At 35.4% G+C, this 25,319-nt stretch overlaps 1 long non-coding RNA gene across 1 annotated transcript in view; it reads right to left on the bottom strand.

The window, feature by feature from the left end:
• Nucleotides 1–5,401: 5,401 nt before the first annotated feature.
• The window catches only part of LOC311621697, a 357,942-nt gene continuing 338,024 nt past the window's right edge, over nt 5,402–25,319 (bottom strand). Inside the window, exon 7 of the long non-coding RNA XR_014794866.1 lies at nt 5,402–5,451. This is a non-coding gene — a long non-coding RNA (uncharacterized lncRNA). The remainder of the gene's footprint in view (nt 5,452–25,319) is intronic.

Below are 25,319 nucleotides of genomic sequence, written 5' to 3' on the forward strand. Positions count from 1 at the left end.
TCTTGCAGGTGTGCTTGAGAGCAGCACAGAAAAAATTCACTGCACACTATGAGGATTCGAGACCATGCAGTCCATCCACAAGGGGCAATTAAGGCACACAGTGTGAGGGAAGAAACAACCAGAGGTGCAAACTAAACGGAACTAACATTGCACTCCTGTCTCCCGGTTATATTGCAAAGCACAGATGTTTATTCCACAAAATAAATGATATTGGTAGTTTTGGGCTATGATATAATCCTATAGAGTCTTTCTTTCTCAATAGTTACTTTCTAGTGATCTTTCAAGATTATGTTTTCCTTTTTTTCTCTATGATGTGAGCATATTAAAAAAATGAAGAATTTTACTCAATTACTTGTTGCAGCCAGCATAAGCCTCACTTTGCTGCATCTGGACTAGAATTTCTCCCTGTAGTCACTTCTTTTAAAAACTATAGGGACATATTAATAAAAACCTTCCTAGGGTCAACTTTCCCAAAAATATGATATGTTTATGGGAGGATAGCTCTTATTCTTGCTACAAATTAAAGTTCATTTTATTAGCTCCAATAGCAATGGTTCAAAGAAAAGCTGCCACCCCCCTTCTAGAGGTACCTGAGACTGTTTTTATTAAAACAGTTAATATCTTATTCTTTCCCCAGATTCCAGAATATTTCATGTCATTCCAGAAATAAGAACAGCATAGAGAATAGCTTTGGCTGCCATACCAACCTGTCATTTAAGAAAGCTACATTAATCAATAACACCTGAACAGTTCAATTACTGAATAAGAAAGGCAAAGAAATGGAAAAAAGATTAATAGGTCTTCCTCAAAATTAGAGCCCTAAAATCAAAGAGGAGCTTCAACCTATGATGATTTGAAAAGACTATTACTCCTTGAGTTAATATATAATTATTAAACCTTTTTATTTATTTTTTTTCCACATACAGCAGCCAATTTCACTGACAATTTTCCTGCTCAGAGAATTTTTCACCTTTGATTAATGACACTTAATACAAATTCTAGCTAGTCACAATGGAAGGAAAAAGAGTCACTTGAACCAATGGTGAAGTGTCTTATAGAGCTAGACTAGGAAAGGTTAATGGCATCATTACTCAGGTCTTTGAATACACATATCCCTCTCTCAGAGTATGTTAGACATGTTGGATAATGCATTAACCCCTTCCATGCTCTATTTTACCAAGAACTGTTCGTTTTTTAAAAGACAATATTTATAAATACACCCAATTTTTTCCCCTTAAAGGATTTTGGATATTACAATGCCACATAAAATAAAACAGAGTTGAATGAATTACATGCTAAAGAACAATAATACAGTAAAGAGGGGAAAAATGCTTTAGAAACGTGGGTTTCTAAATCCTGGGTCCACAAGACAATTAAAAAGCAATTTCCTAGGGAATAAGTTAAACTATTGTAACCCAGCAAGCCAGAAATGCCTCCTGAGAATACTTATACTTCATACAAAGGAATGCACAACTTCTTTACAGTGTCACAAGATTCATGGATGCTTTTTCTAAATCACCCTTGATACTGACCTATTATACTGCATTATAGTGCTACTCACAAAAAAATAAAAAAATAAATCTCTCTTGCAGTGCAGAGGACTGGTTTATTCATTAATCCACATTCATTAAGCCCCTACTATGTGACAGTCATTGTTCCAGGTACTTGGGATACTTAAATACACAAAATAGACCCACCAACAATGCCCTTGTGAAATTTACATTCAAATGGGGGAAAGCAGACATTTCTTAAAATCCATAATAAATAGGGAAAACCATAGTGTTAGAAAGTTCTGTGAAAGGACATAATAGAACTAGGGAAGGGTAATTAAGGGTTGACAGGTAGACTAATAGGATAAGTAGGTTGCTATTTTAAGATTTTCATTGTAGTGACTAACAGTAGTCTGTTAATACTCATGATCATTTTGATTAGTTAGGAAAACACTTGGTTGTTTGCCTGTCCACCTAGCTTCTAGGAATGCCGTGGTCTATTAGCCATTGATTTTTGTGGATCAAAGTCATTCTGGCCTCATTGCTCAGTAGAGTAATCACATCCATCTTGCCTCTGATAGTTAAGTACCATGTGAGACTACTCTCTAGTAAAGAAAAGGACTGCTTGGCCAAGATGACTCAAGGGCATTAGGAGAGTCAAGGCTTTCAAACAAACCCTTCATGCCTGCCCTGCTAGGTTGTAAGTCCTACTCCCTCTGTCTTGGGATCATGACGTCAGCATAACTCCCTGCTAGAAGTGCACTCAGCCTCTTTTGTGCCTCTGCCATTCCTGTAACAGTGTGGGCACCTGACTTACAATGCATTTCTCCCCTGGATGCAGAAGATAAAAATTTCTTTAATACTTTTATGGAAGCCTTCTGGATTTTATAGCTGACCTAAGTCTAACTATCCTTCTTCAAGGTTTCTAGTTAGGTCAGTTAAAAAGCCAGCTCACTCTACATTGTTTATAATTGTCATGGTCTCTTTACTGTGTAGATGCTAGCACGATTGCAAAAACAAGCACTTTGCCACCCTACACCTTATCCAAGTTCATCACAGTGATAGTCTAAGACAGCAAGTTTCAACCTTTCCTAAGGGAAAAGAGATACTGATTAAATAGTCAGGTATTACATTTTAAAAATTCTTGCAGTACACCAATGTGTCTCTTGCAACACACCAATTAAAAATTGTTGATGTAAGGAACTATGATAGTGCAGTACATAAAAGATTTTCCACAACTTACTTACCATCAGCAATTGTGTCCTTGTCATCTGATGGCCAAGAGGTCCAATGCCATAATAGTCCTAAGAGGATGATTTCTGGAGCAGTCTGGTGCGATTGTTAAGGGCTTCCCTAAAAATCAGACCCTAAGATGAGGACTTAAAATCCAGAAGGTTGCTTGGGAGAGATCCCAGGAAGAGCTGTGAGTGCCTGGTATATGAGACACAAAAGGGAGAGAATCCAATAAAGGTGTATGAATGAGTGAGGCATTGTTGTATACAACTTGGATCAATCCTACTATGGATCCAGATCATATGATAGGATCACCCCACAGAAAACTGAGTATCTAGGGCATTCTTCAACAAATTCTATCCCAATCATGGAGCACCCCTGGAATAGTTAGCTTTTCTACACACACACACACACACACACACACACACACACACACAATATTGTCTATAGTGGTAGAATAAGTATTAGAGAGCCATAGAATTCTCTCAGGTGGAGAGGAAGAGAGATGCGGACACTTGTGATACTAACTTGTCAGCATACATACAGACAGTCTATTAAACTAACAGGCATATTTAAATGGGCTAATGTATTGTGTATGGCTCAGGGTAATGAAAGCGTCTGTGGCATTGCTGGTGTTCTAAATTTAAACATGTACTCTGGATTTATCAAAATTTAGTATTTTATAACACCTTCATTATTCTCCAGGACAACATAAGGACTTTAGAACATCTTAATCAATTCCTTCATGTGCAAATGGATAGGAAAAGTTAAAGATGAAGAAAATGTCTTGAGCAAAGACTTAATGTGTCAGATAGTAACCTTCAAAGGAACAATTTCAGGAGGGTAGTATAGATACTTTTTTAAAAAGAATTTTGATGTAGAAGTATGAAAGGTTTGAGGTGATTGCTTGAGGAAGTGGCAGGATCCAAGTTCCTTTGTTTAAATCCAATTTGTAAAACAGAAAAAAGTAGAATGAAAAACAAGAACAAAAGTATGCAACTGCGTTGTCGGGTGAGTAGAACATCCCCATACCATTTATTCCTGCTTCCCTACCATTGCACTCTCTCCTCCTCTGTAGACCCATGGGAATTCCCACAGTGCTGTAAGGAGCATGGACTGATATATACTAATTTAGACAGAGTTAGAGATAAGATTAAATGTATAAAAAAAAGGTGAGAAAATCCTGAGGTGATTTATTTGGGACAATTACAAAGTGATCTGAGCCCCACCTAATTTGGATGTTCTCAGAGGTAAACTGCTCAAGTTTGGATGTGCTCAGAGGTAAAAGCCCTCAAGTTGGGATGTGGGGCTTAAGGCCTTTATGAAAGTGGAATTTGAAACCCAATCTTCTAAATTGAAAACGAATGAACAAGGTCAATTATGCCTTTCAGTTAACATCTCGGATAGTAGGTACCGTATTTTTCGGACCATAAGACGCACCAGACCATAAGACGCACCAGTTTTTAGAGAAGGGAAATGAAGAAAAAAAGATTCTGAAACAAATAGTGTCCTAAAATATTTTATGTGCATTAAAACCCAACATCACAGTCATAAACACATGTAATCAACCCTGTAAAGTAAACAGCAGCATTTAGAACCATTTTAGAGCCGGGTAAGCACACAGAGACCACACAGAGCTGAGCAAGTAAAAAAACTTTTTTTTTACAGTATATGTGTAGGCTATATTTGGACCATAAGACGCAGGGACTTTTTCCCCCCACTTCTGGGGGGGAAAAAAGTGCGTCTTATGGTCCGAAAAATACGGTAGATACTATAGAAATTCTTTATACCTTTCTTATTTTTCTTCTCTCATAACCTATCTACAACCACTCAGCCAAAAGAAAAATACTGATGTGCTTAAAATTAAGAGCAGAAAGGCCTAAAAGTTCATGCAGAGTATGATTTTCCTCTTTCTTAGAGAAAAAATATTTATTTTTGAGAACGATGAAAATGTTGTTGGCTATATTTTATCTTTTATACAACAGATGTTATCTTCTGAGGATTCGGAGGAAGGAATTACCCCTGTTCACCTCTCTACCACATCATCATTAGCCACTTCAAGACTGCCCTGGGTAATGCAGAAAAGGGTCAAGGGTAGAGGCTTCTGGATTTGTCATTAATTAATTCACTCTCCCAGCTGAACACATTTCTCCTGCCTCTAGGACAGAGTGTCATACTCAAGGAATCAGTACAGCCATGACTGCCCCTTTATGACCCAGGCTCTCTAGGACTTAGCCTTGCCACAAAAGTCACAGGAGGGTACAATAAAGGTGAGTCAAACAATCTTCATTCTCTAACCAAAGCAAAATTGCAGATTTCAGACAAGGCTAGAAATGCCTGAAACACAACTGACAGCAATGCCTGTTCAGAAGGAAAACAGCACTAACTTAAGCAAAAATTGACCAAAAAAAAAAAAAAAAGGTTTTATTATTAGATTTCACAGATAAATTCTACTTGTAATTAATAAGTATATTATTTAATAAAGTAATTGAGTTCACATTTTATCTATCAAAAGAGTATCACTCTCTCCTGAAGGCCTCTCAATAATAAATTTAAAAATAACCATTGTTCTTAGTTTGATCTAAGAGATCCATTATATTGGTTCATACCTTGAAGAAGGGAGAATGCCTAATTGATACTGGGGATGTGTTTCTGCCACCCTTGGCCACCACTGAAGCTTAATAATCTTTGAGGAGGTCTCTATTTTCTCCCACAGCACCCACTGGAGCTGAAGGACAAGACTTCTCTTTGTTATTCATCAAAGGCCTTTGGTACTCTCACAGAGGCTGTGCTGTGTCTTCACCATGATCTCCTGGTTCATAGGTCAATGCTCAACCACTGTGCCACACCTGCTGGGGTTATTATTTTTTAAATTCTCACCTGAGGTTATGTTTTTATTGATTTTTAGAGCAAGAGGAAGGGAGAAAGAGAAACACCAATGTGAGAAAGTAACATCCAACCATTGCTTCCTATACATCTCTAACTGGGATCAAACCTACAGCATAGGTATGTGCCCTGACTGGGAATCAAGCCCATAACCCTTTGGTGTACAGGACAATGCTCCAACAAGTTGAGCCAACTGGTGAGGGCTGCTCAATTTTTATTGACCAAAGCAGTTACATTGCTACAGAAGGAGGCAGGAAATGCAATCCTACCATGTGCCTTGAAGTGGGGAGAAGCAAAAATATTTGGTGGACAGCATTAACAACTACCACACATGGCTGAGTGAATGTCATACTTCTCCATAAAGGATGCAGGAATCAAGGAAGGCCTTAAAGGTATTTACTCTAATAATGTTCCCTCCAAGAGAGTAGAATATGTAATCTCTCTCTCTCTTTTAAAAAATATTTTCTATTGTTTTCAGAGAGGAAGGGAGGGGGTGAGAGAGATAGAAACATCAATGATGAGAGTAAATCATTGATTGGCTACCTTCTGCTAGGGATCAAGCCTGCAACCCGGGCATGTGTCCTTGACCAGAATTGAACTTAGGATGATGCTCTATCCACTGAACCAAACCAGCTAGGGCAAGAGTATATAGTCTCTAATAACAGTGGGGAAAGAGATATATAAGAGTTTCCTCTTAAAAGTGAGTATACTAGGCAACAGAAGACATTTGTGGTCCAGCACTGCAGGGCCAGCCTCACCTTTATGGAGATTGCTTCAGTGAGTAGGTAGCACACAACTCTTCCAAGGCTGCTCTGAAGGCAGCTGATCTCCAAACACTAGAGAGGGGCTGTGCCTGCCACACTTTAAGAGGACACCTTCAAATTCAGGCTGCATGTCTGGAGTGGCTGTGCCGAGCAGGATCTGTGAGCTGGCTCTGTGCTGGGTGAGAAGTGCGAAGCCTGGTGCCAGAACGCGAGTGCACATCAAAATCCTGGCACGGCACTCCTCAGAGACGGACAGAAGACCAACTGTAACATGCTGCTCATTCTTCTCACGTCATAAATGGAAAGGCATTAATCGCTGGGAGGCTGCCCAGAAATTAAAGTTCATCTATTGGTTATGGGGTGTCAAAAGGCAAATGCGGAGTGTTTTAAATTTGTTTAGTTTGCCTGTGATGTAAAATACAGGTTTCAAATGCTGGCTTTATCATCAAAACAGGCTCCTGGCCCAGCCAAAGCTAACAGAGAGAGCCCAGAACTCCACACAGGTTTCTCATTTATAACATGATTTCTTCCAAAGACAACTGTTTTAAAATGTAGATTAGCCCTTAATGTCTGAATTTTCCAAACTGAAACTTTGAAACAATGAGGTCCCATCTTCCAACACTGAAAAACCACGTGGCAAAGGAGCTGTCAGCGAGGGCCCGAGCAGCCGTGGCCTACGACTGTCCACACACCATGCTCTGCCCTTGCACAGTCTTCTGATGGCCAAGTAACTACTGTGCTCTCAAGCTATGAACTATAATCATCTAAGAAGGGAACTCAGGATCTATTTTTCTTCTTTATAAAGTACTAAAATGTGTATATATCATTACACTTAAGTGAAATAATTCAACCAAAGCCGTAACTCCTTACAAGCGATCATCGTGCACTCATCAGACTAGATCTGAGGGTGTAAATATGAATACAAGCAAGCCAATTACTTCACATTCATCCCCCAAATGGAAGCATATCTCTCTATTTATTTGTTCATTGTTTGTTTGTTTTAGACTTTTTTAAATTGAATTTCATGGAGTGATATTGGTTAATAAACTCATATAGGTTTCATGTGTACAATTCTATATTACATCACCTGTATATTGTATTGTGTGTTCACCACCCCAAGACAAGTTTCCTTTCATCACCATTTAAACCCGCATACTCTCTTCTCTCTTTGCCTTTCCCTTCTCCTCTAATAGACACCATACTGGTGTCTGTGTCTATGAGTTTTTTGGGGGATTTTGTTTTCTTAATCTCCTTAATCTATCATATCTAAAAACCTTTGTATAAAAAAGAAAAGAAGCAATAGTTTAAAGGTCTACAAACTGGTGACTTTTGTGTGTGTGTGCTTGTGTGTGTGTGTGTGTGTGTGTGTGTGTATTCCCACACAATTTCATTACAAATTAAATCTGAATGACTCCCTGTAGAGGATAAACTCACAATTTTCCATAATCCTCACTAGTCCTTATGTTAAAATCTGATTTACTTATTTATGCTAGCTACTCTACTAGTGGTAGATATTTGTATGTGTTCTACTTTTAAGAAACTTAAAAAGAGAAATAAATATAATCATGCCCCAGAACTGTGGCTGCTTTTAAGAGGAAGATGATATCTCATATGCAAATGAGAAGCCCTTATATTCTTATTTGGGCCATCCCACAGCATAAAATTTCATCCATGAAATGTAATAACACTATTTTTGAAGTTTAGCACAATAAATATTAAGAATCTTAATGCAGTGCAGTGATAATGATGATGATGATACTTAAGCTGCAAAGTTAGTTTTGAGCAAAAATACACATTTAATGTTTAGACTTTAGTATCTGCAGGCCTGGGTTTAAATCCCAGTTTCACCATTTACCAGTTGTGAAGATATTTCACTGGTATGAGGAGAAACAAGAGCACCGAGTAGGTGCAGAGATATAATTAGATGGCCTAGCAAAGACTTTACGTTCTAGAACTGTTTGCAGAATCAGGCTTTTAGAGATAAATAATTTTTACCATAATAAAAAGCTTAAAACTGATTGGTCACTACCAAAGTAATTTCTGGAAAACATCTTTCCCTCAGCACTATATACTTGCGGTATAATTTTTTAAATAGAGCATTTCAATACAATCACCAATGAAATGGACATACTAAATAAGATAATAATTTGTCATAAAATCATCATTATTCCCTATGCTTGAGAATTTATTTCTGCCCTTCATTTATTTTCCAAATGTTTGTTTAACTCTTTTTAAAAGTGATTATCATTGGATTATATTTAAGCCATTAGAGAATAGATGCTGTCTCATACCTTTCTTTATGCACAGCCTCTAGTGAATTCATTTTTTGGACTCTATTTGGCTTTCCGGTCTAGTGAGAAGTAACTTATTTTAAATAAAAGGAGGAAGTTAACTTACCCTTAAACTCAGAGGTTAATCTCCATTGGAGCCATCTTTGGCATATTTAATTAGTGTGGGAAATTTTGCTAGGATAATTTTTTGCACGGGATTTATAGAATGCTTCTCAGAAAGACCTCTTGGATCTCATAAAATCTCCAGTCTTTTTGCCCAAAATAACATCTCTAATCAAAGGGTAATGTTAATATAGTAATACATACATTTCAGGGGAAGATTTATTTTTAGGATAGGACCACTTTTAACTTCAAATTAAATAGGTTCCAAGTAATAAATTTATCTTACTATTTATTTGACAAATATTTACTGAGCATTTACCATGAACATTATAGGGAATATGAGGATATCACATATTAACAACATTATGTCTTCAGGTAGAAATAAATTAGCATTATTGAAGATCTACTATATAAAAATTTAATTGGAAGTAAATTAGAAGTTATACAAGGAGATGGAGATGATAAGCCATTACTTAAATAGGAAAATCTAGGGAAGGAATGTAGACTAAGCTCCCCAGAAAAAGAAAAACTAGGGTGGTTACTAGAGAGGTGAGGTGGAAAGCATAAGGTAAAGTCTTTAATGCCAGAGTGAAGTTTTTTGTTGTTGTTGTTTGTTTGTTTTTTATCAATTTGGTAGAGAGGTGGGATGTATAATATTTTGATAACTACACGTCTTAGGAAGATCAATCTGTCAGAAATGCATATGAGAAACTGGAGTAAAAAAAATTTGGGGAATGGTGTGTCCTATTAGAAGACTAATAGCTGTAAATAATATAAGCATAAAAGGTTAAGGCTTTCAGTAAGATACTAGTTTTAAGTTTCAAAATTGCTGAAATATTTGGAGAAATTATCTACTGTAAAAGAGAAAGGACTTAAATTTTCTAGCTACCAGATAAAGAAAGTAGAAAATTTTGGCCCATGGAGTGGGCCAAATGAGATTTGTACTTCTCTCCAAATGTTCTTTAGAAAGATTAAAGTTAGAAAGATAAAAACCACACTCATAATTGACTAATTTTTAAAGTCTGAAATTAATAGATGATAGACAGATAGTTTTATTTCTAAAGGCAAGTCATCACAGGGGTCTAGCATAATAGCCAACTGATAAAAATAAGCAACAGAATTTAAGATTACCCACATAAGCTCTATAGATAACTAGAGGCCCAGTGCATGAATTTGTGCACGGGTGGAGTTCCTCAGCCTGGCCGGCAATTATGGCCATCTTGCCTAGTCCCTATTGGGGCTGATTGGAGCCAGCCAGCCAGGGGGAGGAGCCGTGAGAGGTCGGGGGGCCGGGGAAGGGGAAGTTGGCTGGGCCACAGGAGGTTGGCTTTGGGAGCACACTGACCACCAGCAGGCAGCTCCTGGGTTAAATGTCTGCCCCCTGGTGGTCAGTGTGCATCATAGCAACTGGTCATTTGGTTGTTCTGTTGCTTAGGCAGATAGATAGATGATAGATAGATAGATAGATAGATAGATAGATAGATAGATAGATAGGTATAGATATAGATATAGATTGGTTGATTCTTATATGTGCCCTGACCAGGGATTTAACTCACAACTTTGGTGTATTGGGACAACACTTTAACCAATTGAGCTAGCCTGGTCAGCCCTAACCTTAATCTTAACCCTACAAAACCTTTTATTTACGAGTAAGAGAATTGAAAATCATTCTCAAGCATACAACACAAATCAAAATTGAACTGTTATCCCATCTAATAAAAGGAAAATATGCAAATTAACCATCACTCTGTCACAAAGATGGCAGCACCCATAGCCACAAGATGGTGGCACCCAGTCCTCTCAACCTGGTCAGGGTCTCCCAGTCATGGGGGTGCAGCCACTGAGAGTGAGCAGCATGAGCAGCCTGACAGAATGCTTGCTTTGTTGCCATGGTCACAAGGCAAGCGTTCTGCGCCCAGCCACAGATGGGCCTCTAGGCTACACAGAACCTCTCTCTGGGCAGTGGGCACGGAGTGGCCACACCCCACAGAGAGCTACTGGTGCACGGATTCCTATGCAGGGCTACTAGTCAAAAATAATAAAATAAAAAAAAAACACAAATCGATACAAAAATAGTAAATCATTCAGAAGAAATAAAGTTATAATGATTTGTTTTATTCACTTACACAAAGTGATTCTTAGTGCTTGTTCGTTGTTTGATTTCTTTTTAGTCATAAACAGTAGATATGAACAGACTGACAAATACACTTTAGTAAATTCCAAAGAATTTACAGGTATTAGATGGAGAATTTTTAAACTTTGAAGTAATATTTATAACAGGAATTTAAAAATATAGTTTGGATTTATTAGTCACAAATTCTTGGACTAAAAACATTGAACTAGTCTGTGTGCTGATTTTTTTCATTGTAATGGGTTATGTTATATAATGAAATCACATTGGAAAGTTAAATGAAAAGCCTGTATGAAACAAGAATAAATGTTAATAACATGCTTCATTGTCTAAAATGTCATTACCAGACAAAGTAACACTAAAAGAGATACAGCAATGGAAAAAAAAAATTGTGTGAGAGGATGGGAATAAAGAGGAATGGCAGGAGACACATTTCACAGCCAACTGACCTCATTTAGAGAATGTGGAAGGATGGAGATTATTTCTCAGTACAACCATTTGACCATCAGCCCACTGACACTACTAGACAGAATGTTATGGTTTTCTTTCCCGAGGCTATTAAGGTGATGTTAGCAATTAATCAACCATCTTTTATTTAGATCTTTATGTAGGTATAACTTATTTATTAAAAGGTTTCTTTCTCAAACTACTTGGAATAATATCCCCCAAGGAGAAACATATAATTAGAACATTTCAAATAAAATTATGACTTAAAAATATTTTACCTTGATACTTTTATGTCTCTTTTCAGACACTGTTAGTCTTCAACTTTGGAGAAAATTCAAAGCCAGGCAACTTTAACATTAAAATGAAGGGTGCCCAATGTATTAATTGATTAGGAAGAAGACTAGAAGCTATTAAAAATGCAACTTTGAAAGAGACGAAAATAGATTCACCCAAGTATATAAAATAAACTTTCCCACAGATTATTCATAATGCCATATTAAGCAAGAAGGTGTTTTCATTGTTATAACTGCATAAGAACACAAAGAATAATTTCACCAGTTTTTACATCAGAATTGTCACAATTCTAGTCATGAGAGGAATTCTAAGCCATGGTTTCTGTAAATGGTAGAATTTTTTGTTGGTGTTGCCTATTTGTTTTGCAATGATATTGGCTAGGTGCCTGGTGTCTTTTTGAAGAACACAATTCTAAGTAATATTTGAATATTTAATTTCATTATGTGGTTTTTACAGGAACAATAATAATATTCATTTAAATGAGCATTTAATACTATATGTTGTCTCTCTTTTCCTAACCCTTGACCATCAAAGAAGACATCACTGTAAAATTTGAGACATTAAGACATTTGCTAGATGCTTCTTTTCTCTTTAAGGTTAACTCATGTTTTTCAATTCAGCATTTGCTAGTTTCTTTGATTCCAAGATTAATTTTTTGTTGTACTCATGTAATATTGCATATTCATTTGCAAAACAAAGACACATGGGCATAAAACTTCTGCAATATTGTCTGTCTATGGATAGCTCTGAGAATTACAATATGCTCAGCTCTCAATTTTTTGAAACAACTTAGAGATGCAATCTTTAGTTGAATTTCAAGATGGATTCTAATTTTTACATAAATCCTTCTGGCGAGGAAATTCTGGGTACCTTAAGGAACTGAAATAAAAAGTATAAGGCATGGATTCTTGAAATCCCCCCTCCATCTAAATGAAAATGAGCATAGGAAAACATACTGTGATAATCCAAAACATTCATTATGAAAATCATGTAAGATTTGAAACTCTTTCCGCAATCTGCATTTGATTACAAACTTCTCTTGGGACTATGCCTAGGTATTCTTGGGCTTGTGACCAGACTATAGCGCTTAGCCTACCAACCATCATTGAACATGCTTTAATATCACTTAACTCCACAAAGCCTACATTGTGGAAAAGTCCACGTTTGACATATTTTCTATATACAGTTATTTTTCCAAAAAAAACAACAAACCCTTTATATTAAACTTTATAGCAATGTTAAATATACTCACTGCCTATACCTTCTGTAACACTGCTGCTCTTTTTAGTTTTCTGAAAGCAATGCCCTTTCTTCCATCAGCATTCCATTGATACTAAATCTTTTTTTTAGCTCTGTGTACATCCACAGGTATCTGATGGCTAAGCCTGTCTTCAGTCACCTCACCTTATTCTGGCATACCAAAACCCTGGATACAATCTATCTATCTATCTATTCAAAAATGCTTATTAGGTTCCTACTGTATAAAAGTGAATACTTGTACAAATAAAAAAATATAGAACCCCCAAGATTATGAGCTAGAGACATAAGATAAATTCATATAAAGATATGTCAGAATATAAATGGTATAGGTAAAATATAAGCAGGGTATGATGAAACATCAGAGAAGAAGACAACCTTTAGACAGAAGCAATAGATATTTTAACAAAAATATCTAAAGTATTTCTTGAGTTAACTGCCCCTGGAGGTAAATTTAATATAGTATACTATGTACTTTTATGTTCACCTTGGTTGCACTCCATTTATAGCTTATAAGTACCTTTTGGATTTGAATACTTTCTCAGTTTATCTCTGGCTGCAAATAAAAGGTAATCCTGACTCAACAGGTTTAACCAATAAGAACGTTCATTTAATAAATTCAGGAAATACAGACAGGGTTGATGAGATCACTAAGATCAGTTACAAGGCAAGAATGTCCCCTCTCACCATTCCTTTTCAACATCATACTGGAAGTCCAAGTGAATGCAGTAAGACAAGAAAGGATAATAAATGGTATATAGATTGGATGGAAATAAAGTCATAAAATTGTCTTTGTGAAAAAATGACATGATCATCTATGTAGAAAATCTGAAAGAATAAAAAATAAAAAAAAAAACCTTCAGGAACTTATAAGGGGTTATAATAAGACTATAGGATACAAGGTTAATATACTAAATTCAATCATTTTCCTATATATCAGCAATGAAAAAGTGGAATTTGGAATTAAAAATGCAATATCATTTTCATCAACACCCCCAAATATAAAATGTTAAGTATAAATTTTTTTAAATATATTTTATTGATGTTTTTACAGAGAGGAAAGGAGAGGGATAGAAAGTTAGAAACATCGATGAGAGAGAATCATCGATCAGCTGCTTCTTGCACACCTCCTACTGGGGATGTGCCCGCAACCAAAGTACATGCTCGTGACCAGAATCAAACCCGGGACCTTTCAGTCTGCAGCCTGACGCTCTATCCACTGAGCCAAATCAGTTTCGGCAAATGTTAAGTATAAATTTAACCAAATATGTACAAGATATACATAAGGAAAAACACAAAACTCGGAGAACAAATTAAAGAAAAACTAAATAAACTGAAAGATAGCCCAGACATAAGAAGACTCAATGTTGTCAAGATGTGACTTCTTTCCAAATTGATTTATACATTCAATATAATCTCAATCAAAATTGCAGCCAATAATTTTGTGGATATCAACAAACTGATACAAAAGTTCTTTTGTGGATATCAATAAGATGATACAAACATTCTCTGGAAAGGCAAAACCCAGAAAAGCAACATATTATTGAAAGAGAAGAACAAGAATGGAGTACAGACCCCATCTGACTTTAAGATTTACTATGCCCTGGCCAGTGTGGCCTAGTTCATTGAAGTGTTGTCCCCATAAGGTTGCAGATTCAATTCCGTCAGCGGACATACATTGGTTGCAGTTGGATCCCCAGTTGGTGTGCATACAGGAAGCAGCCAATCTACGTTTCTCTCTCACATCAGATGTTCCTCTCTCTCTTTCCTTTTCTTCCTCTCTAAAACCAATAAATATATCATTAGGCAAGGATTTAAAAAGTTTTTTCTATAATATTAGTCATCAAGACAATATGATATTGGTAAATATATATATAGACAAATAGATCAGTGGAATAGAATAGAGAGCCCAGAAGTAGACCCACACAAAATATTCAACTGATCTTTGACAAAGTAGCAAAGAGATACAGTGGATGAAATAAATAGTCTTTTTAGCAAATGATGCTGAAAAATAATAACAAAAATATAAACATAGACTTTGTACCCCTCACAAAAATTAACTCAAAATTGATCACAGACCTGAATGTAAAGCACAAAACTACCAAACTCCTAGGAAACAACATAAGAGAATATTCAGATGAGACTTGAGTTTGGTGATAACTTTTTACATACAACATCAAAGGCACAATGCATGAAAGAAAGAATTGATAATATGAACTTTATAAAAATTGGAAATAACTGCTCTAAGAAAGATGGTCTCAAAAGAATGACAAGAGAAGCCACAGAGTATGAGAAAAATAGTTGCAAATGATACATCTGATAAGAAACTGTTATCCAAAATATACAAAGAACTTTCAAGATTAAACAAGAAAATAAGCAATCTAATTAAAAAATAAACCAAACACCTTATAATTTACCTCACTAAAGATATACAAATGACAAATAAATATAAGAAAAGGTGTTCCACATTATATGTTGTCAGAAAAATGGAAAATAAAACAATAATGAGAAATCTACAACTCACCTATTAGAATTATCAAAATCCAAAGTACTGACAGTATAGAATCCAAAATAAAGCCAGTGAGAATGCGCAACTACAGGAAGTCTCATTCATTGCTGGTGAGAATGCAAAATGATACATCCCCATTGGAAGACAGCTTGCTGGTTTCTTACAAAACTAAACATAATCTTAACATATGACCTAGCAATCACACTCCTGGGTATTTACCCAAAGGAGTTGAAAATTTATGTCCACACAAAAACCTGCACAAGAATATTAATAGCAGTTTTATTCATAATTGCTGAAATTTAGAAGCAAGCAAGAAGTCCTTCAGTAAGTGAATGAATAAGCAGTGGTACATTTAGATAATAGAATATCATTCAGCACTAAAAGGAAGTGGCTGCCATGCTATGAAAAGACATGGAGGAACCTTTAATGAATATTACTTCCTGAATGAACTTAATTATATAGCCATCTGGAAAAGGTAACACTATGGAGACATTAAAAAAAAAAAAAAGTTACGGAGTTAAGAGAGATGATAGGCAAAATACATCTATCTGTTCTTAGAAGAGTGAAAACACTCTATATGAAACCATAAAAGATAGATGCCTGTCATTACTTATTTGTCCAAACCCATACAACGTACAAGACCAAGAGTGAACCTGAATATATACTTTGGATATTGGGTGCTTATGATGTATCAATGTAGGTTTATCAATTGTAAGAGATGTACCCACTCTGGTGGGGGATGTTGATATTTGGAGGAGGCTCTGCGTGTGCAGGGGCCCAGGTTTGTGGGAAATCTCTACATCTTCTGCTGATTTAATTGTTAATCTAAAACTGGTCTAAAAATAAGGTCATTTTTTAAAAAATCATTCATAGATATTTATTAGTATCCAACTTTTGCAAAAATGCTATGGAATGGGTTGTTTTATATGTCCTTTTACATATTATTAAAACCCTTCAAGAGATTTCCACTGCATTTAGAATGAACTCAGATTCATTAATTTTTGCCTAAAATGAAATGTTAGCTGTATTTAACCTTTTCTATCTCATTTCGAAAGAAGCAAGCCATACTAGCTTCTTCTGTTTTTCTGATCTGTACTAATTCATTTTTTTGTTTGTTTTTGTTTTTTCACTTGGCTTTCTCCTGGTTTGAAAATCTCTAGCTCATGCATCACATAGCCAGCTTCTAGAAAAAAATTCAGTGCTCCTATCATCTCAGTCTTTACATATCACATCACCCTATGTCTCTAGCACACTATCACTTTTAAAAATTCTCTTGCTAATTTTCCTGTGTATTTTTTTTAAATATTTTTTTGTTCCATTCCTCTAGATCAGGGGTGGGGAACATCTGGCCCAGAGGCCACCTAAGGCTCTCGAAATCATTTGGTCTGGCCCTGCCATGGCATTAGGGGTGAATTAATTAAATGTTTGTCCAAATATAGCAAGCTACTTTTTAAGTTGATAATTTTGTATAGCCCAAGAATGATGTTATAAATATTCAAATGGCCCTTGGCAGAAAAAAAGGTTCCTCACCCCTGCTCTAGAACATAAAGTTCATGAAAGCAGGAATCTGGGTTACCTTACTTACTGCAAAATAAATAAGCACCTAAAGCAGTACTTAGCAGAGTAGACATTCAACCAACTTTTATATGTGAACATCTACTTTATTGTTTTCTCTAAAAATCTGTTTAGATGAGGATGATAAATATGAAATTACAGTAATTATGTAGGGAGACAGAAGATATGAATTTTCTTCTAAGATTTTTATAATCAATATTGTAGTATTTCCCAACTCTTCCCCTACTACCTATTTCTGTAGAAAGAGCGGGACACATTTTAAAGCAATCATATCTTTAAAAATAAGTCTGGGACACAGATTTGGTTTCACTGGTATTTTTGCCCTTGACATTTAAGAAATATCTCATCTGCAAAATAGAAAAGCTTCTAGAAATCAGAAAAGCTCTGGATTTTGGGGGTACAGAGACAAGAATGACAAAAAAAAAAAAAAAAAAAAAAAAGATGGAACAGGAAAGCCTAAAGAAGGAAAGAAGGTAGGAAGAAAGAATAAGTAGTTCAAGTAAATGTAGAGGCTCTTTCTACTAATGAGGAGCTATTCAGAGACATTTGTGATGTTGATATTCAAGCTTTGACCTTAAAATGAGGACCTAAACAAAAGAGGAAAGTGATAATCATCCAGGAAACTCGGACAAATCAAATCAGTTATTGGATTCCAACAAGAAAACACAAGGAAACCTTAACCAAAATAATTTTGAAACTTGATTAAGTTAAAATCGAATACCATGAAAGAATCACTAACAACATGTAAACCAATATATGAAATGTCTGAAATGTCTTGCATAACCAACACAGGATGGTGAAAAACAGGATCATTATCTTGATGTTTTTTCATACAATTATAGAGCTGATCCCAAAGATCATGGAATCCCAAATCCTCAAATATTAGACAGAACTGTAAACTTGAGTGAGTGACTTGCCCAAAATCAAATAGGAAGCTAATGGCCACAATACTTCCCTGACACAAGACTCCCAGTCTCAATGTTGATTTAAGTGTTCTATGGAAAACACAAGTAAATATTTTCCTCCACTTAAGAAAATATTAAGTTAATAAACAGGATGAAAATAGGACTTCCAATTATTTTTATATCATGTATATATAGTACTAATAATGTTTCAGGCAAAAGTACACTTGCATAGAAATGCATATTCATCTTTTATATTTGAGCACAAATTCTCTTAACATTAACAAATGATTCACTGACCTGATATAAAATCACTGACTAAAATCAAACCCAGGAAGGACTGTCGGCTACCAGTATTGCTTTGTTTCATCCTATTCAAAGACTCCCATAAATGCTAAATCTATATCTATTCATAGAACAATGAACTGCCAGCTTCTGCTCTAATGTACCACATTATCTGCATTGACCGGATCGTACAGAATCTTGGCAAGGATGCTTTCTGTTAGGAAACTAATTCATTGCAATCAGACACATATTTATGCTTTATTTATATCTGTTGGACAAAAGATTATTAAACAGAATGGATTAAGATTACATTAAAAGGTCTGACAGAAGGCAGAATTGCAGAGTGAAGACTTTGCCATCTCTACTTCGACCCATCACAGCTCCCTGTGTTGAAGCCTTTGTAGACACAGCCTGCTAGTTCAGGAATCACATTGTTTATTGGGCAGGAGCAGAGGGTTAAAGACTTAGAGAAAAATCTTGCCCTCCTTTTTAACAGGATAACAAACAACCTTGTTTTGTTTAGTTTCAACACATCTGTAGCGTTTCAGCTGTACTAAAACCTTCCTGTGCCTTGAGGGTCCTGGAGGTAACCTACTGCTAGTGAGACAACTGGCCTGATTTGCATTGACTCCTGGTGACCTCCCTGCAGGCAAAGCCCTGAGGACACCCTCCTGGAAGTACAGGTAGAATTTCAAACACAGGCCCCATTTGTATGATATTTTTAAATTGGCAGAGTTAGGAGCAAGAAAAGCAAAAATTATTACTAACATGATTCATTTTCTCCCAGAGCACCCCAAGAGTCTCCAGAAAATTTTAGCAACACTCCCACTGCATTTGTATCATTTAGATTTATTTTACTTGGAATAAAGTAATTTCTTTCCAACCCACATGTCCGAGGCATTCTCATTATCCTCAGAACAGTCACATGACAGATGGTAATGCTTCTTCTGTGCTGAAGAATGTCAATTATCACCTTGTGGGGGAGATTTTACATTGTGGTCAAAACCTGACTAAAGAATGGTATCAGTCTTTTAAACACAGAAAAAGGCTTGCTCCTTGTTCCATTATTTCGTCTGAAGAACCACTATTCACAATTAAGAGTAATGTAGAAGGATGTGACTGTATCTGAGATATGGAGGAAATATATCGTTAAATTTCTTCTGATATTGTTGTGAATGGAGGGAGGCATTATTTTGTAGTTGTGGCTGCTATTGCTTTTATATGTTTGATTGGGTTGCTATTTGGGCTCCCCCCCCCCTGAAATATATGCAAAACTGTGCCTATAAATGCAAGATATTTTAAATGAGAGCTATTTTAACAAAGCATACACAGAATCTTCTCTCTCCCTCCCACCCCTATGCAAATATCAAATCTCTAATAAGAACCCAACAAATGTCTTTGGGATTGTAGGGACAAGACTTGTTGCTTTTATTTTACGGATGGTAGAGTTACAATAAATTGTAATCACTAAGTGAATGCTTATTGCAATAAGCATTAGAAGCAAATCTAAATCATGAGTTTCACTTGAGTTAAAAAAAAAAAAAAAACATAAAAATAACTTGCTTGGCTTTGGGTAAATATGTCAACTCAATTATCCCTTAGTCTAAATAGAAACTTCACCATTCCCTCACTTATTTGAAAAAAACTCAGATAATTCTGTATTCTGCTTAAATCAGAATATTCCTGATTTAAGTTGAATAATTTAGTTCGATGAAAATTTCTTGGGAATCTACTGAGCTCTAATGATATACAGAGATGAATAAGATCAAGATGGGTATGTAACTCACTTTAACATAAATCAAGTGCCGTGTAAGCAGAATGCTTTAAAATCAGAGATGATGGAATGGTCAGGAGATTTTTCATATAAAAAACAAGATTTTAGCTGCATTTTAAAAAGTAAGTATAGTTTCAAACTGTGTATGAGAGTTTCACATTTTTTGCAAATGTTATTGCTGAGGGTAGATATGAAATTGTTTATAACTGGACTTTCCTTCATTACTAATAATTAAGTCTATTTGCTTATGTTATTGGCTATTCAAGATACCACTTCTGTGAATTGTCTGTGCACTTTCTTTGCTATTATTTTTTCTGTTTGGTTGCTGGATATTGTTTTTATTTTTTTAAATGTTTATTATACATTTGGTGTACAGATCCTTTGTTGGTTATGTATAGTGCAAATATCTTCTCTCCCAGTGCTTTGTTTTTCATTTCTATTAATTTTGGTGTCTTTTTTTATATAGTTTTAATTTCTAATCAGGTCAGATTTATTTCTTATCCTTCACAGTTTGTATGTTTGTGAATTTTAAAGCAAATCCTGCTTTACATGAGTTCATAAAGAAATTATTCTAAATTTTTTTAAAAAGTAAGTGTGGCTTCACTAGGTGAAGGTACTATTTTAAGTAGTGCTAATAGCATGTAGGTTTGAAAATGTATGGCATATTTGAAAATCTTTGGAAAAGGCAGGGGTTTCTAATATGATATAAGAGATATGCTAATGAGAAGCCAGATCATTAGCTGAGCAATTGTGAAGAGTTTTGGTATCATTCTATAAGCAAGAAGGAGTTATCAAAGGTGTTGCTGTGTATTCATGGGTTTGTTTGATTTACACAAAGGTGTTATATAATATAGTTACAGTAAAAAAATAGCCTCGATAGTCTTAAGATAAATTTGAGGGAAGAGATATTGGGTTGGAATGGCCAGTTAAAAGGAGTTTTACAATATTCTATAATGGATAAGGGCCTGGACTAGAGAAGCTGATGCATAAACAAAGAAAATGACAAGATTACAAAGTAAAGCCCTAACTGATTTGACTCAGTGGATAAAACATCGGCCTATGGACTGAAAAGTTCCAGGTTTGATTCTGTTCAAGGGCATATACCTTGGCCACAGGCATGTCCCCAGTAGAAGGTGTGCAGGAGGCAGTTGATCAATGTTTCTAACTCTATCCCTCTCTGTAAAAGAAATTAATAAAATATATTTTAAAAAAACAAATTAGAAAGTAAAATAGAGAAACTTGAAACTAATTAGATGTGGGATATGAGAGAGAAGAATTAGACATTTTAAAAAAGGTTTATATTGTGGGCAACTGTAGGTAGCAAGATAGTTAACCAAAGTGTTATTGTAGAAATAGTATTCAGAGAAGTTGACTTGTTTGGTTTGGGGTATCTGATTTCCAGCGACCTGAGGCAGAAAACTTGTGACAAGTTTAATTACATATTGGTTTTGCCCCTATGAGAGTATCCAGAGTCAGAGATTCAGATTTGGGGTCATAAACTTTAGTGATAATGAAGGCATGGGAGTAGATGAGGTGCTCAGAGGGAGAAGTGAAACAAGTCAACACCAACAGCAGCTGCACTGAGGAGCAGTGGGTTCCTCACCACTGAATCAGGTCAATACTCCCTAGCAGGCCTGGCATGCTCTGTCTCCTCAGGCCACTTCTGACTTCTCATCCCACTTCTTAGGCAAATCCCTGCAGATGGTGTGACATGCAGTCTTTAGTAAAAACATCAGGTCCTAATGAGGTTCACATCAATAAACTGAGAATAATAGTAGAGGGTAGAATATCTCCCTTAGCAATTTGGTTCCATTTTACCCATAAAAAAAATTGTGTTCATATATGCTCTGTTAACATTGAATGAGCCATACAACATTTTTGCTTTTTATGCACTTTGATAATCAAGTTATAGATAATATTTTTATTACAAATAAATAAAATCATTTCATATTTTTAAACAGACAGTGATATCTTAAGGCCAGTATTGACTAAATATTCTTCTTTTAACATATACTGCAGATAGTCCTCAAATCTGATGGGAAAAAGAGTCCATATAATTAACTCTTTGGTGCCATTTTCTTGTGTTCATTGTTGATAACATTTTCAGAATCAGATTACCACTTTGGTTTAGCACAGCTATTTTCAACCTTTTTCATCCCATGGCACACTACTAAAATTCAGTGGCACACCAAAAAATATATATTTTTTGCCTACATGATAAAAAATAGGTATCATTTTGATTCATTCATATTGGATGACTATTGTTGTGTTGGCTATTGTCATTTATTTGACATTCTAAAGGAAAAGATGTCAGTGTCCCTGACTAAATAGTCACATATGGCATGTTTTAAAAATTCATGCAGTACACTGGTTGAAAATTGCTGGTTTAGCACATTACCTACTAAGAAAGCTCAACTACTAGTATATTAGATTATATTTCTTCTTGGTTCAGAAAATATCCAGTATAGATATTAACTTCAAATTTTATTTTCCCAGATATCCAGATGAAAACTTAGGGAAAATAATTAATATTTTTTAAATTAAGCAATATATAAGTTAATTTAATATTTAATTATTAGTGGCTCATATATAATTTTTCCTTGCAATAGTTTTAAACATTGTAGTTAGAAGACTCAATACTATCTCACCTTTGTGGGGGAGTAGGAAAGCAAGGAGATGATGAGTGAGTAGAAAACTAGAGGTCAGGGGTGGGGAGGGGGAAGCCCGGTCAGTGTGGCTCAGTGGTTAAATGTCTTTCTATGAACCAAGAGGTCTTGGGACCCCACCCCCTCATGCACGATTTTCATGCACCAGGCCTCTAGTAGAATATAACAAGGAGTTTGGAGTATAAACTATTGTTCCAAGCAAGTCAGTGCAGCATTTCACTCTGACAATAATCCAGACACATAATCTCTCCTATTTGGTAGGACCACCATGCACATGCATGTATTGTTGCTACTATAACATTGGAGAGTAACAGCAAACACAAATACCTGTTTGTTGAAGAATGAATAAATGAACGATTAAATCAGTCTATTTGGACCCCTGAGTCCTAAACTGTAGAATAAGGAGGCTTACACTACTACTGAATGATCTGTTGTGTTTGTATACATTTAATTCAGGGTTTAGGATAACTCAATAAAAGTAATAACTCATTTTACTATCCATTCTAACATTTGGAGGTAGTTTGTATTTCTTTCTGCTTTCTAAACCAGCAGGTATTGAGACCCGAAATAAACCACCTGCAGCAGTTAATGATAACTTGAGTGGGATGTGATAATAAAATTCTAGGTAATTAATCTGTATTTCCTCTTCTATTTCTCAAAGTTTTGTTACACTGCAATGCATTTACACTCCTGATTCAGAACTTCCAGCTCTACTTCTACTGTGAAGAAGAAAAAAAAAAGTGCATAAACTATCTTGGGATTTTTCAAAATGCTCTGCATCTTGTGCCTGCATCTTGTGCATGGGTAAGTTCTCCCAAGTTTTAAAGTGACATCAACATGCATATGCTGGAGAAGAAAGGAGCCACAAATTTCAGAACTTCCCAGCATGCAGTCTTGCCCAGTCTTGGCCCTTAATTCCTTCTAAACTCTTTCCTTTTCTGATATAAAAGCCATGTGCTTGTTTCATTAATGGCCAAACAAAGTTTTCCCACAGCTTTACAATAGTTTGCATTGGCTTCAAACAAGACTGCCTATGTCAGAGTAGAGCTTTAAAAATGTTTTGTTGATATGACTCAAGCCCAGGCACCATTAATCATTTTCCTTTCATTGTGTTTTTTAAAACTCATAGCGTGGCTCTGCCTGAAGTCGGAAATATTTCTGACAATAACTTAGAATTTTCTCTAACCTAATTTACCATGTTTAAAATGAATTATGGAGTCATTTTAATAGTAGGTAAATGACCTGAGAACTCCAAAGCAATTGCTTACATATGGACTGTCTTACACCACAAGACAGCAATACCTATGGTTGGCACAATAATTGGTAATTATGGTAAGGAATGTATCCTTGCCATTAAGTTGAAATATGGAAATTTAGAAGACTAAATTTTAGACAACCATTTAAGAAAAAATAGAATAATAAAACTCAATATAGTACTTATATATTGGCAAATGTAAAATACATTTTAACAACACAAATTATGTTGTTATTGATGTGATTTTCTCAAACTGTAAATTTTGCCACTTTTGCCATAAACTCACAAGTCTGTTGAATTTCTCTGTGATTGATAAAGAGATCTTGATTTAGGCCATAGATAACCTCTGTTTGTCTCTTAATATTTTTATTTTTGTCTATCTTGTCTTTCTAATCACATTTTGAGATATTAAAGGACACTAAAATAACTTTGCCTTCTCAATATATTTTATAGTAGTAGGTATTTATTAAATGTGAACTGATTCCAAAGTTGCAAATTTATTTAAATATTTGAGATAACATATTTAAAATTTAAAAAGTGTAAGCAAAAAGAAAACAAAATAAAAAACAACTTAAATAAGGAGGTAAAAGACATATACTCAGAAAACTACAGGATGTTGAAAAAAGAGGTAGAGGAAGACATAAACAAATGGAATAATATACCATGTTCATGGATTGGTAGAATCAACATCAATAAAATGTCCATACTACCCAAAGCAATCTATAGATTCAATGCAATCCCCATTAAAATACCAATGGCATATCTCACAGATCTAGAACAAACTCTCCAAAACTGCATATGGAATAAAAAGACTCCAAATGGCCACAGCAATCCTGAGAAAGAAGAACAAAGTAGGAGGGATCACAATACCAGATATCAAGCTATATTACAAAGCCACTATTCTCAAAATTGCATGGTTCTTGGCACAAGAACAGACATATTGACCAATGGGACAGAACAGAGAACCCAGCAATTGACCCAAGTCACTATGCTCAATTAATATTTGACAAAGGAGGCAAGAACATACAATGGAATCAAGAAAGTCAGTTTAATATATGGTGCTGGAAAATTGGGCAGATACATGCAAATAAAATGAAACTAGACCACCAACTTACAACATATACAAAAATAAACTCAAAATGGATAAAGGTCTTAAAAGTAAGGTGGGAACCATAAAAATCTTAGAAGAAGCCATAGGCAGCAAAATAGCAGACATGAGTCGTAGCAATATCTTTACTGATACAGCTCCTAGGGCAATGGAAACTAAGGAGAAAATAAACAAATGAAACTACAGCAAAAGAAATCAACACAACAAAACAAAAAAATAAAGCCCACTGCATGGGAGAATATATATATATACTGAGTGGCCAGATTATTATGACTACCTGACATTTGTAGGCATGTACACTGCATCCTATGGGATATGGAAGCCAAAGGCCTGTTTGACACCTTTGCTGT

This window comes from Pipistrellus hanaki (assembly GCF_964339955.1).
Source record: "Pipistrellus hanaki genome assembly, chromosome: 4".
Taxonomy (NCBI): Eukaryota; Metazoa; Chordata; class Mammalia; order Chiroptera; family Vespertilionidae; genus Pipistrellus; species Pipistrellus hanaki.